Here is a 15,467-nt window from a genome sequence, read left to right as displayed (position 1 = left end):
CCTCTTCTATTTTGGTCTTTGAACGTGCAGGTGATGAAGAGATGGGTGACAGCATTTTCGTTGAGGATGACGATGACGTCGATTGGGATGATCCCAAGCCATCTCAACCGGCTGCCCCGATCGAGCCAGCTTCGACCACTTCGGCTCACGGCCCCGAGCCCTCCACCTCTACTTCATGGGGTCCGTGCGAGCCGCTTCCTTAATCGACTGAGGAGGCCCCAGCTATGGATGAGGGGGAGGTGACTTCATCTTTCGGTGCACCTCGACATATCCAGCGACGCCATCCTCCTCAGACCATGATCGGTGACATCGACGAAAGGGTAACACGTTCCAAGTCTTATCATATTTCCCATTTCGCTCATTCTGCTTTCATAGCTTCTTTTGAGCCTCGAGATATTGGACACGCACTATCTAATGCCGATTGGGTTAATGCTATGCACGAGGAGTTAGAGAACTTTGAGCGGAACCAAGTGTGGGTTTTAGTTCCACCTCCACCAGAGTGCCACCCCATAGGTACAAAGTGGGTTTACAAGAACAAGCAGAGTGAGGATGGGGTGGTGGTGAGAAACAAGGCGAGATTAGTGGCTCAGGGTTTTTGCCAAAAAGACGGAATAGACTATGAAGAAACCTTTGCTCCTGTTGCCCGTCTAGAAGCCATTAGGATTCTTTTAGCATTTGCAGCTTCGAAAGGGTTCAAGCTGTATCAGATGGATGTAAAGAGTGCCTTCTTGAATGGATACATAGAGGAAGAGGTTTATGTGAGGCAACCCCCTGGCTTTGAAAATCCAAAGTACCCCAACCATGTTTTTAAACTCCACAAAGCCTTGTATGGTTTGAAACAAGCCCCGAGAGCCTGGTATGAGCGTTTAAAAGCTTTCTTGCTTGATAAGGGTTTTAGGATGGGTTCCGTAGATAAGACTTTGTTCCTCCTCAAGCAAGGCACAGACATCCTTTTGGTTCAGATATACGTGGATGATATAATCTTTGGTGGCTCTTCTCATGCTCTTGTTGCCAAGTTTTCAGATACTATGAGCAGGGAATTTGAGATGAGCATGATGGGCGAATTGACTTTCTTCCTCGGGCTACAAATCAAGCAAACTCGTGAGGGGACGTTCGTGCACCAAGGCAAGTACACCAAGGACGTGCTCAACAAATTTGATATGGGTGAGGCCAAGCCTCTTTCGACACCCATGTCAACCACGACGGCCCTGGATGAGGACAAGGAGGGAGAAGCCGTGGACCAAAAGGAATACCGGAGCATGATCGGGTCCCTACTGTACCTAACGGCGATGAGACCGGACATCCAGTTCGCAGTCTGCTTGTGCGCGCGCTTTCAGTCTTCGCCGCGCACGTCTCATCGTCAAGCCATCAAGCGGATCCTCAGGTACCTTTGTTTCACACCCGAGTTTGGTCTTTGGTTTTCAGCTTCCTCCTCTCTTTCTCTTTGTGGGTATTCTGATGCGGATTATGCTGGTTGTCGTGTTGAGAGGAAGTCCACTTCGGGGACTTGTCAGTTTCTTGGATCTTCTCTTGTGTCTTGGTCTTCTCGCAAGCAGTCTAGCGTCGCCCAATCCACCACAGAAGCTGAGTATGTTGCTGCTGCTGCTTGTTGTTCCTAGTTGCTTTGGATGATAGCTACTCTGAGAGACTTTGGGTTAGAGTTTAGGCGAGTGCCTTTGTTTTGTGACAGCACCAGTGCCATAAGTGTAGCCAAAAACCCAGTCCTTCACTCAAAGACAAAGCACATAGAAGTTCGCTTTCACTTCTTGCGTGACCACTATGAGAAAGGTGATATCGATCTGCACCACATTGATACCCAAAACCAGCTCGCAGATATCTTCACCAAACCACTTGACCAAGCCTAGTTTGCTCGCTTGCGAGGGGAGCTTGGAGTTTGTTTCCCTTTTTAGAGGAGGGAAACTTTGGTTGTTGTATTCTAGTTTTGCTTTTCTTTGTAGTTTAGCCTTTGTTTTTGTTTTTATATCATTCTTGCATATCATATCATCATGTATCATATTGCATCCTGAGCTTCATCCTTATAGTAGCTAGATTGACACTATGCTCTTGTTGGGGATGTTATGGATATACAATGATGTGCTTTTGGCTTAGGCTCCTTTTGATCAATTGATACATGTTATGAGCTAAGCTTGTTTTCCAAACTGTGAACTTGATTAAAACTTGTTGAAACATGAAATGTGTTCACCACTACTTGTGGCACTAGCATGTGTAGAATGTGTCGAGATCTTTTTCTTGCTTCATATATATGCTTAGTTGCTACGACTCATACCTTGAGTTACACACTTGCTTGAGAAACTTGAATTTGTGCTAAAACTTGAAAATCAAACTAAGTGATTTGAAAAGATCGGGATGGGTCTGTACTATCCTATGTCAGAGTATCGAGACAGCTCCAAATTGCACTTATTGGTGAACTTGAGCTCTGTAATGGATACCGAGATCATTGTCTTAAGCTTCTGATTGCCTTTGGCATAGGCTTGACATGGTCGCTAAGTCAGGTCTTGATGGCACAGATAACCTCCCGCACACACTTGTCTGACAAACTTTGGTAATAAGCTGCATAACTCCGATAAATTTTAATTGGTGTCTCAAATTTGATCAAACCACAAGTTTGTCTCATGACATGATGTGTGAACTTTGTTTGGGGTAGTTCACTTTGCATACATGTGTAGCACAAGGTCGATCTCCTGTCTATTTTTGCTATGTGCTCCTTTGGTGGTGAACCCTCTTTTAAAATTGCTCAAACTTGATCAAAATTGCTTAAATGCCATATTTCGTCTCATTTGGTCACTTTGAGCATTTGCTAGCACTTGTATGTGTTGCTATATATACATGACAGCATCAACTAGAGCCTCTTTTCAATCTACTTACTATAATCTTGAAGCTTCTGCATTCGTGCATTTCTGCATTCATAGCATGATTTGAGGGGGAGATGCAATCTTTGGGCTCTAGCTTGATAAGTGCATGTGTTAACAAGGGGGAGAAGTTTTCCACACTCACAATGACACAAGGGGAGAAATATTCAGAAAAGGGGAAGAAACTTCCAATTTCACCTAAAGTTGAGAGATATGCATTCATTTGAGAGAGATTGCACTTGTTCAGGGGGAGTTGCATTTGAGGTGTTTTGCTAGATGTGTTGAGCCTTTGCCTCTTCTGGAGGGTCTAGCAGTTTTTCAGTTTTTCGAGCTTTGCTAGTGGTGTTGAGCCCGTTGCCTCTTCTTGAGGGCTAGCATTGTTTTACTTGGTTGCGTCGAGCCGTTGCCCATGTCTTTGTGGACCAAGTTTTGCTCATTTTCAAATGACCCGGTTCTTGGCTTTTCTTTGGCTTTTGGTCATTTGGGTGAGTTCTTTCTTTTCTCTTCTTCTTCTTTTTCTTTTTCTTTTGCTCAAGCTGTTCGTGTATTGGTGTTGACAATGCACTCATCAAGGGGGAGATTGTGAACACAAGGTTGACAAGTACCCTTGTGTGTTCGTTTTGTGATGAGTGATTGTCAATGTGATCCACGAAGTAGGTTGAGTGGTGACTAACCCTACCATGGCGAAAGCTATGTGTGCGACATGTCTTTTGGCTTGTGTTGTGCAGGTGTGGAGCTCGGATGCGGTGGTCGACGGCGAGGTGAAGGTCAAGGAGGACGTGCCGTGTCGACAGACCGGGAGCGGTGAAGGATGGACGTGAGGCTTGGACCGAGGGACCCAGAGGCCGGGTGACTAGCCGCGGTGGCTGACACTTGGGACATCGACAAGTGCAAGAAGACATGGAGTGACGGTGTTGACCGGGTCAAGACGGCGGACGCGTGAGTCGAGCGAGGCTCAGGAGGACTTGGCGGGCCGGCCGGTCGAGGACGGCGGTGACACGCGTCGGATGGCGGGGGACGCGTATGGAGTACGCTACTCGCGGACGGTTTGATGGTTTGGACCTCAAAACTATCGGATGGACGGTTTACGGGTTTGGGCCTCAAAACCCGGGCGGAGGTTCCGAGGAGGGACGGACGGCACGTGGCGGCATCGGGGAGTTCGCGTCGAGGCGAAGCTACCGATGAGAAGGCGCGGTGGCCGTCGGATCAAGATTACACCGGGTTGGACAACAACGCCCTTGGGCTTAGCGGTTCAACTCATTTGTATCTAGGGGCAAAACTGGGAATATGTAATAGCCCTGTTAAATAGGATGAGGGAGCCCCCATCTCCCTCACCTCCTCTAGTTTTCATTTTCTCCTTTAGGGTTTCTTCCTCTAGTTTGCTCCCATGTATGAGAGAGGTCCACAACTCAAATTGTGACTTGGTTTTGAAGGAATCGGTGGCCGTAACCACCGTATGCCCTCCGGGATTCATGATTTAGTTGTGTTCTTGATGTGATTTTGGTGTTCTTCACGAGCTCCTTTTGTCCCTTCTTGTTTCCCCTCTCGTTTCTTCGTTTTGGGATGGTTTTGGTTTGTTCTTGTTGCCTTGGATCGATCAATGACATGAGTAGAAGCTTTCCACCGAAGGAAATCCACTAATTCCTCACGAGATCGCAGATCCGGGCAATTTAAGTTCTTGACCTATTTTTCGAGGGATTCTTCAATTCCTTCGATTCACGGAGTTAGAGTTTGTTTCGGGCCATGATCCTTTAGAGGTTGCCTTTCTACTCGCTTGTGAACCCTTGTGCAAAATTTCAAGTCATTTGGAGTTGATTTGATCAAGTTATGGCTTGATTTGATTTTTCCTGAGAAACTGCTCGTTCATACCGGACGCGTCCGATATGATCTAGGACGTGTCCGATATTTCTCACTTTGGAGTTTTGAGCTGAAATTTGGTGGAGACCTTCCCTTGGTGTCTAAAGAGCTATGTTTAAAATTTCATGATTTTTGGACACCATTTGACGGGGTTTTGGATTTTTCTCTTTTGGTCAGCTTGCTACTGAAAATACCGGAGGTGTCCGAGATTATACCGGACGTGTCCGAAAATACCGGACGTGTCCGATATAATACCGGACGTGTCCGATATTTGCAGGAGCAGTGTTGTTTTCTTTTGGGAGTTTGCTCGTTTGGGCTTCGATCTGTGTTCCGCTTGCTCTGTGGTGACCCGCTGTGTTCTGAGGGAGCATCCACCCTTCTCTAGGGTCGTGGTCATCAAGTCTTTCGTGTATGCTTTTTGGGGATTGATGTTGGGACAGTGGTCGAAGATTTCAAAAGAAATTTGAGGCTCCCATTCACCCCCCCTCTGGTCGCCGTTTCCGGTCCTTCAGAAGCGAAAACGACCCTTAAACATACTCAGAAGAAGTTAAACTTCATCTTAATAAATTCTCTATTTCATTTACAATCCCAGCACTAAATACCCGACCTAAACACGATCCAACATGGTACCCATCTACAACACAAAAGAATACAACAATCATTAGCTCTTTTCTTTTGTGCCAAACTTGGTATTTTACAAACTAGTACAACTACCAGTTGCAAACACTAGCAAGAATGCATATACTATGTTCATCTCCGAAAATCCTAGCAAATCAGCTACAAACCCTATCCACATTCTTTTATATCATTATCAAATAAACAGTTCCTTCTAACAAATGCATATACTATATTCATCTCCAGAAAATCAATATACCTCATATATTTTGCAAACGCAATCCAATCGGTTCAACAATAAGGAGGAGATACCTTCTAGCAACGTTTCTACTCTTAAGTTGATCCAATTGTTGAAGAGAAGGGACAGTTGGCTGAATCTAGCGGAGGAGAACGTGGGGTGGTGCCATGGTTGCAGCTTAGCTGGGGGTTTGGAGAGAAGGAAGGGGATAGGAAGAAGGCTAGGCAAAACGACGCGATGACTGGCGTGGAGGGCGAATAGCACCATGGCGTTTGGCGTGATTGCATCACACCATCCCATTTGGCGTGAATTCACGCCAAGTGACATGGCACGACTCGTCCTCGACGTCAGATGCACATGGCTGGTTCGATCGACGCATGTCACTGTGGAAGCTTGAGTCGTGCCATAGCATGTGGAGCGACTTAGTCGCCAGTTGTGTCATGCACGTTGGCACAATTTATTAGGCTACTTGTTAAATTTAGTTGTGGATGTGTTATTAGCAAAACATTAGTTTTATGAAAAATAAAAAATAAACAATTAGAGAGCCCTGCCTTGCCTTGCCGGAATCCAATGTGATTGTCTTTTTGTCCGCAAGGATAGGCTCGGGTGCATGCGCACACATGCTCAAGAGAGTCACTAGATTTCTACCTATTTTCGACACTAAGGGTGTGTTTGGTTCATGGCCGCAGTGCGTCGCGCTTTGGCCACCGTAGCGCCACAACTACGGCGGTCGATTTGGGCTCCACAATTGTGGCGAAAGCTATAGAGTAAAAACAAGTTATGGCTACTTAAAGTAAGTTAGAAACCAAACAACAATAATACACTTGATTTGTCTCGAATTTGTTCCCATTTAGCCGGATTGTCCGTGGTCCTTTCGATTCAATCTCGTCGACTTGATCCACCTCGATTTGCTGCTCTTGCACCTCTCCCTCGCTCCCCTGATTTGGGAAAACTCCTCCAATGTCCGTCTCCAACTCTGATTCCATCCTATCTTTGCCCGTGTTATGGAGTATAACAGCTGCTGCAGACGTGGTGGAAAAATTAGTAGAACAAAACTTTTGCTCTTTAATATTAGGTAGATACAGAAAAGAAAATGATGCAAAATGTCTTTTTTTAGATGTAATGTCTTCACAGAAGCAACCAAACACTCATTAAGTAGATGGTAAAAACACACTTGTTATACCAATCTGATAACAACACAAAGTTACCACACCTGACTTCCTGTTGGCCCACTCATATATAGACAATATGACGAAGTCAGTTTAAGACACGATGGCCGATCCCTTCCACGAATGTGTAGCCAACCGAAAAGCTACCGGCCTATAATCCACGAGACAAAGTTGACCATGTTACCTTCGCTGAGATCAACGCAAAATCAGTCCGTCTCTCTTGAGTAGCATGTCCATGCTTGTTCGCCTTAAACGAATAGCTGTGTTCATCAGCAGGGGTGGACGAGCCAGCTCCTACCCTGAGCTTCAAATCCATCCAAGTATCCATCACTACGGCAACCACAGACCTCTTCAAGCTGCGTGACTCATTGACACGACCATCAAAGATTCTGATTTCTTCAGGCAACTCGCTGACAAAACAACCAAGACAGAGATCGAAACTCCTCTGCACTTCTGATATGAGAATTTCTATGGTCGCCTCGACTGCACTGTCAAGACGTGATGCAGTCATGTCGACTGCGCCACAATCGCCGTCGATTCGACTCGTCAAGGCAAGGCAATTGCTTGTGTCTATGTCATCCATGATTGCTACACCGTCAATCAGCTTTAGATCATCTGTTTGCCCGTCTTGATTTTCATGTCATATTCAAGTAAAATAGTGCCCAATATATGTATCCCTCGCTTAGGACCAGCCATGTTGATGAAAGAACCCTACAAATTAATGTTATTTAGAATTCATATAAAGTAAGCAATATCTAAAGCCAAATACTTGAGTTTCACTTGTAACAATGTTCACTTCAAAACCAATGTCCTAGCAATATACTAATATGCAATTTGGCACAATACAGCACAAAATACAGTATACAACCAAAAAAATAGCTAAGAAATTCGTAATATAAACATAAAACAACCAAAAGCACGACAAATATTTTTATAGCTTTTAAAATTCAAAAAATAAGTTTGAAACTTCATAAATTACTATATAAATTGTTCTAAGACATCAATGGAAGATCATAATACTAGTCCAACTTCCTCATGCTACCTAACAAATATTAACAACAATGATTCCACCAACACATTACATATATACTTCCAAAAGATATATTGTTTCAAAAATATTGATGCTCGCAACAGAGAATTCCGGGCCAAATATATGATGTGCAGATGTGACAGCGGTAACGACAGAGGTACAGTGTAACGCCCCAGGACACGGCACAGGCCCACTCTACCAAGGGGTGGGCCCCACCTACGTAGCAACCCGTTTACGCTTTCGTCCTCGCTTCGCGTAAAACGATTAACCGAAGGTTCCTACGCATCCTTTAGACTGGCTATTTAAGTTGGTTTGGCTCAACCTCAGCTTCCGAGGTGGTACTACTCCGGTGCTACAGTGTTCCACGTGCTGCAGTAACCAGCAGCCCGAGCTGCGCTGCCTCTCATCACCTTGTGCTACAGTATCAGCCATTTGGCCCAGCCCACGACCGGCCCAGCTAGCGGGGTTTTACATACACCCACCCTTAAGGACTCGACGTCCTTGTCGAGGGTCAAACCAACCTACTTAAATATGTCCAGGATCGACTATCTTGGCCCACGTCTATATTCCAAGTGCCATGCTCTCACGGGAGCTTGCGCAGCCTGTCCGAGCTTCCGAGCCATATATCCGTGAAACCGTGAGAGTTGGCTCTGAATACCATAACGCCCCAGGCCCACTCTACCAAGGGGTGGGCCCCACCTACGTAGCAACCCGTTTACGCTTTCATCCTCGCTTCGCGTAAAACGGTTAACCGAAGGTTCCTACATATACTTTGGACTGGCTATTTAAGTTGGTTTGGCTCAACCTCAGCTTCCGAGGTGGTACTACTCCGGTGCTACAGTAACCAGCAGCCCGAGCTACGCTGCCTCTCATCACCTTGTGCTACAGTATCAACCATTTGGCCCAGCCCACGACCGGCCCAGCTAGCGGGGTCTTACATAAACAACTCGGGCTCAGTTTCCTTGATCATTTTCTCCTTGAGTTTTTATACAGAGTTTAAGAAAATAAAAGTAACCTGCATTAAATATTATTTTCTAAAATTGACTATGGATGGATGACATTGAATTTGATGACATAGGGTTAGCTGATGGAGCAGCTAATTTCCTACTGTATATTTGGATGGAAAAGTTTGGTAGGACTAATAACCAACTCTCACTTGTGTTATTGGGCCGTATAAATTCGTGTCAACCATGAACTCGTTTGGGACGGGCCGATTCTAGTACCCATGGAGTTGTTGTATAATCCCTATGGTAAGTGAGGAGAGGGTTGGGTGATGAAATCCCCAATCAGGTGTCGATGAAGCACACCCAGGCGCATATATTAGCGCACGTGGATAGATGTGAATGTATAATTATACAAAATGGGGAAAGTTCGGTATCTTGACCATGAGTCGCACCAAAGGAAGTGCGATGGAAAATTGGTAAGGTAATTATGGCTAAAGTGACACAAACCTGCGCAGGGTAAAATCATGAATTCATGTCATGCCTCTTGGATCAGAGGCTACGGGAACCTATGGGTGGCTCTTTCTCAAGATACAAGTGATAGTAGTGTTGTTTTTAAACTAAACTAACTTTTTCTACACATGTTATTTGAACATCAAGATGATATATTATTGATCGTTTTGAGATAACTAGATTGCATTGCATTGATATTTATATGCTTGTTGAGTACGTTGTACTCACTCTTGTTAACTCTCCCTCTTCAAAAGATCCTCAAGAATGTGCACAAGGGTTTCTAGATGATGGTTATGCTTATGCAAATTGGGATGATTATGAAGAAGCTAGTCAGGTTGCTGCCACCTCCTATGGTGGATGGGATGAATAAATGATCCCCTTAGTTCAGTTATGTATGTCTGTGGTGATATGTCTTTGTCGCTCACTTAGTAATCTAGTTTGAACCTCTATATGTCGAGCTTGTAATAATGCGCAAACTTATGGCGCTTCTTTAAAGACTTAAGTGCGTATAATGGTATTGTAATAATTATTAGTACCCTCTAGCTATTCTCCGTTGCCAACTTTGTTATGGTTTATTAGTCGGCAAATCTTGTATCTGTTGGATGATAAATCATAGGGCAGGGTTATTATTTATTGTGGTAATGACCCGGGTCGTCACATACAGGCAGTGGCCTCTGACTTCGCAGGCTATAGCCATAGCCACCAATAGGGTAGGAGTGAGGTTTCCCCCTCGCCTCCCTATTTTGTTGGAGGAGATAGGGAACAGATTGATCTTTTACTTGTCTCAGGTTTTGCCAATCGGCTTACATAGGCCTCCGGCCAATAAACTCCATAATTCAAGCCTAAATTATCTCAATCAAATCTTCTACTAGCCTATCCTTGGCCACTTTCCTGGCCGGCTGGCGCCTTGGCCCTCTTTCCTTTCCTTGTGTACTGGTTGCCCCACATAACAGCAGACAATATATGAGTTACTCCATCCGTTCTAAATTATAAGTCGCTTTGATTTTTTTAGTATATCCATTTTGCTATGCATCTAGATATAATATAATATCTAGATGCATAGCAAAATAAATGAACCAAAAAAATCAAAGCGACTTATAATTTGGAACGGAGGGAGTAACTAATGGGAGCTTACGGTGTTCTAGGTGGCAGGCAGTCACATACGTTAGCGTTGATGTCCTTGAAGAAGGCTTCATGTTGTGGGCCAAAGATTGCTAAATTGTCAACTACTCTTTATTTTTGAAGTAAAAAAAAAAAAACCCTTAAACGCTAGCAGCCCCAACAGGACACCCAGGAATCACAAAGAACACACTCGTGCACAGTGGTTTGGACTTTGGAAGCTGGAAAATGACTTAGCATTTTCTGATTTTTCAGCACTACATATACATAGCCATGAATAATCACCCTTTTATTGTCCCTAACCACTAAGCTAAAATCCTGCTGGCACTAATGACTCTGAACCTGGATTAGGTAGCACAGAAGGTTTATTGCTGAAACCCCTAAACTTCCAAACCTTGGGTAGTCCAGGCCTGGTTCCGCCACTGTTTATAAATTATAACAGAGTACACCCTCCATTGTTTTTATTTAAGTAGCAACCCAGAGTCAAAAACTTCGATCAAAGTTTGTTTGGAACACATGATACTTAGTTTCATCATTTAGATCTGTTGTTCCCATAGTAAATCACCATTTCACAATATAAGACCTTGGTATGAGAGTGGGCTTATAAAATCTAAAGTACTATTTTGCAATTCTCAGACAGATTAATCACATGGAAGCATCTTTTTGCAGCTAACACCAAGTTACATGGGGTCTATTAACGCAGGAGCAGCCTATGCCTCTTAAATAATTGAAGAACATAGTAAATAAAACATTCACTCTATCTCAACTTCAATGATATAAAAGAGATTAAGTGGCTGTATGCCATCGAGTATGTATGGACCCAATCTCAAATGATCTATATGCAAGTGAGTTTGGCCTTAAATTGTGAAATAACTTAAGTAATTTAAAACAAGGAATAAGTCAACCACTCAAGTATTGCGATTCACATACTTAACCCATTGAAAAAAAAAACGTCAGATTCTGAAATTGCCTCCGGAGATTGTATTGAATACTTTAAATTACTAGATACATGGTCTATACTTGAGGGGATTGAGTAGACAAGCACCAATACCTGGGGTTGTTACTAGACTTTTTCCTTGAAATAATTGCAGATAAGTATGGATGCGCATCTGCTCCACGATGATGGGATCATCCCTGATAACATTGACCACATAATTAAGTAATGGATCAAGTTCATCCCGTACTGCTATGTATCAATACAGTTCAACTGAAGCACACTCCACAGGAATTTTAGCCAACTTTAAAGAGAAAATTTGCAACATGCGAGAAGTTGTGTGCACTGTGCAAGTTCCATCACTGATATTGTAATTTGCTGGACCTGATAACATCATTGCCTCCAAACGAGCTTTCAAAAGAAAAAAGAACACAAGTTATATTGTGATAGGAAATCAATCACTAAACAAGTACTTGTCATATGAAAAGTACACATGCCACTAGAGGATTCCATGGCCCTATTGAAAATTTCATTTCATATAGGTGGGAACTATCTATGTTATTTTTATTAGGGAAATTTCGCTCCCTTAGAAACGTTTCCTTTCAGGTAAACCCAAAGAATAAGAGAGTAATACTTGATCACCTCATAAAGAAGAAAGATCCATTGTACTCCCCCAAAGTATTTCATAACCCTCTAAACTATTTCTCGATTTACTGTACAGCTATACCCCAACAACTATTAAAACAAGGCATTGGGCCCTTAACAAAATTCGTGTTCTTCTATTTCTCTTTCTAGAAGTTCACTTATAAGTTAACACTTTCTAGACAATTGGGAAACTTTAAGGACACCAAATGTTACAAACTCCAATCTGTGAAGCCACAATGGTTACATGCCTCTTACTCTGTAAAGACCTAATAATGCAATCCCTTAGTTACATTTGATAATATTTCATTGAAGATGTAGCAACACAAGGAATGGCGATGATCTATGCTTGACACGGCACACAGTTCCATGGATAATTAATTGAAGCCCCCAACATTCAGATAGGCACAGGAGGGGTAAGCTCCATTCAAGTAAACAAAGTAAAGCAAACATTAACCTTGGTTCTGCAGAGAATATATACCAGTTGATCTTATAACCTGGAAAATGGAAATAAAAATGAGAAAAAAAACATACCAATCACTTACTCTCGTTACGGTCTGCAATATGGTACTCTTTTTTCCATATACACGAGCCCTGGAAAATAGAACCATCACGGTGGCCGCTTGCTGGAAGTATAAACATAGGGGCTACAGAGTCAGCATGGCATGGAGGAGGGTTCTCTGCTACACAACTTGCATCTTCTTCCTCATCACTGGACAGCTTACAGCCTCTTAGGTCCACAGCTCCTCCTGCTGTATCATCAGGTTCGCCATCAATGACCTCCAAAAGGTAGCAGCATCTTCATTGCAGAAAATAGCATCAACACTTGCTCTCCTCTCATCTTCACCATGAGAAAATTGTAATTATAGGACATCAAACAATGCGCTTCGTAATTATAGGACTCCAATCGTCGACTTCGTTAAAATAACCCTTGAAATGTTGACTTCTTATTTTAGATGACATTTGACGTGTTTCTTCACTTTGTTAATCAAAATACATGTATTTTAGCCCTCTTGTAACCCTTCTGCCCTTCTACTTTTGTATCGTTGATCGATCGTACCAATTCATCTACCGGACGTTCCTACTTCCCTCCGAGATCGACGCCGCCGTTCCTCCTTCCCCTCCTCCTGACGCCGCCGAGGAGGCCGCAGCAGGCCGAGGACCTGCAGCACGTGCAGGAGCAGCCCGTCAAGTACGGCGACATGCTGGACGTGTCAGGCGAGCTGGCCCAGCGGCGCGTGGCTTCGAGGGACGCCGTGCTGCTGTAGGCCGTGGAGCAATCCGTGCTCAGCGGGACGCAGAGGGATGGGCCCGCCATCGTGCTACAGTCATCGAGGCCGAGCTCGCGGGCCGCCGTGTCATCACGGAGTCCGTCGACGGGCAGGTGGTGGCGAAGATGGTGACCCCGGCGCTGGTGGCGATGACGGACCCGCTGGGCGCGCTGGACAAGGACGTCGTCACGATCGGCCGCGCGTTGGAGGCCGTGGTCGCGATGGTGGGGGACAGGCCGATCAACCAGAGCGACGCGGCCGCCATCCAGGTCGCGGAGACGTGCGCCACGGGGTCCCACGCCACCATCCCCGGAGGGGTGGCCGCGGCGGCGTAGTCAGCGGCTGATCAGAACGCCCGCGCCTTGCGCAATGAGGACTCGGTGCGTGCGATGGCTACTCTGCTTTTGTCATTTTCTCGATTCGCAGCTGTAGCCTGTAGAACAAAATAGTTTTATCTATTACTTGTAATTGTGTATGGATCATCTTTGATAATTTATATTACATATTAAACTGTACATTGCGGCCAGCCAGCCCAGGCCACGCCCAGCCATGGCCAGGCGGCGGAGACGTACTTGCCCAGGTTCACCAGGTGGCTCGTGTCCCCCTCGTCGAACCACCGCCTTGCGCACTGCACACCCAACAATACATTCAGAGTTCAGGACTCTGCACTCTGCTAAAGGAAAGAACTCGTCACCTGCATGGCTCTCGAATAGTAAGGCAGGAAGGAGACGGCATAGGCCAGGTCTCTGATGTGCTGCAGTAGCCATACTCCTGCGTCCAGTAGCCCCCACTGATGTAATAGCACGCCAGGCCCTGGCGGCGGCCAGCAATGCCCAGGCGCGGCCGGCCAGCCAGCCCAGCCCGCGGCCAGCCAGCCAGGCCAGGCGAGCGGCTAAGTCCTGGCAATACGGTCACATAATGACAAAATACATGTATTTTAGTTGAGAACAGTGAATAAAAAGACTAAATGTCACGTATAACAAAGTGTCAACGTTTCGAGGGTCATTTTAGCAAAATCGATGTTTGGAGTCCTATAATAGCGAAGCGCATTGTTTCACGTCCTATAATTGCAATTTTCTCCTTCACCATGGGCAGCATAACGAGTAATGAACTCCTTGGGAGAAGGGATGTGCGGTCGCCTATCGTGTTTACCCGATTCGTCCTCGCCTCTTATCCCACAATCGCTGGCCATGTTCCGATAACCATGAGTAAATCTATCACAAAAGGACAAACCAGATGGTTTTCCGGTAATGCTCCTACTCGAACGTCCGATGTTTCGGACGCGCGTCAGAAAACGATTCGACCGACGTCTCGTCTTATCCGCCCGCTCGACGCCCACCCCATCCCCATCCTGTGTCCGCGCGCTTCACTTCTCTCGCTCTTCTCGCCCTCTCCTCCTCCCAGCTCCTCCACTCTCTCGCTCTGCTCGCGCGCCGCCGCCCCTCCCTCCCTCCGCGACATACATGCCGCGACGGCGGTGGCTTCCGGCGAGCCGCCCCTCCCTCCCTCCTTCCATGACCTCCATGCCACCGGAGAGGAGGGCGGTGGGGGCGGCTTCCGGCGAACCGCCCCTCCCTCCCTCCCTCCCTCCCTCGCTCTACGACCTCCATGCAACCGGAGAGGAGGGCGACGGCGGCGGCTTCCGGCGAGGTAGGTGGGTCATTCTTTGGATCTGAGCCCTCCTCCTCCTCCTCTCTCCTTCCACCTCATCTTGATTTGAGCTCTCCTCTTCCTTCTCCTCCTCCTCCTCCTCCTCCTCCTCCTTTGGATCTGGATCTGGATCTGAGGGACGCGGCGGTGGCTAGGATTCCGGCGAGCTCTGTTGCAGTAGGCTTGCTTTACTGTTGCAACAAACAATATTTCTTTGTTGCATTAGTTTTTTTTTCTGATGTTGCATCTCGCATTGAGCCTTTTGTTTCTGTTGTTGCAATAGCGTCGTTTTGCTGTTGCAACAAGCAATATTTCTTTGTTGCACTAGTCTTTTTTTTTCTAATGTTGCATCTCGCATTGCATTTTTGTTTCTGTTGTTGCAGTAGTGTTGTTTCGCTGTTGCAACAAGTTTTTTTCTTTGTTGCATTGGTCTTTTTTTTCCTGATGTTGCATCTCGCACTGCGCTTTTGTTTTCTGTTGTTGCAGTAGCTTTGGTTTGATGTTGCAATAAGTAATTTTTCTTTGTTGTATTAGTCTTTTTTTTCTGGTGTTGCATCTCACATTGCGCTTTTGTTTCTGTTGTTGCAGTAGTTTTGGTTTGCCGTTGCAACAAGTATT

The 15,467-nt window shown here is 45.4% G+C and overlaps 2 pseudogenes; one reads left to right on the top strand and one right to left on the bottom strand.

The window, feature by feature from the left end:
- Positions 1-6,900: 6,900 nt before the first annotated feature.
- On the bottom strand, positions 6,901-12,570 carry LOC136468555 (uncharacterized; annotated as a pseudogene).
- Positions 12,571-12,703: 133 nt separating this feature from the next.
- LOC136468554 (late embryogenesis abundant protein D-34-like) lies at positions 12,704-13,876 on the top strand (annotated as a pseudogene).
- Positions 13,877-15,467: the final 1,591 nt, after the last annotated feature.

This window comes from Miscanthus floridulus, chromosome 8, assembly GCF_019320115.1.
Source record: "Miscanthus floridulus cultivar M001 chromosome 8, ASM1932011v1, whole genome shotgun sequence".
In the NCBI taxonomy this organism is placed as follows: Eukaryota; Viridiplantae; Streptophyta; class Magnoliopsida; order Poales; family Poaceae; genus Miscanthus; species Miscanthus floridulus.
Note: the sequence above shows the minus strand (reverse complement) of the source record. Positions and strands in the feature narration are given on the sequence as shown.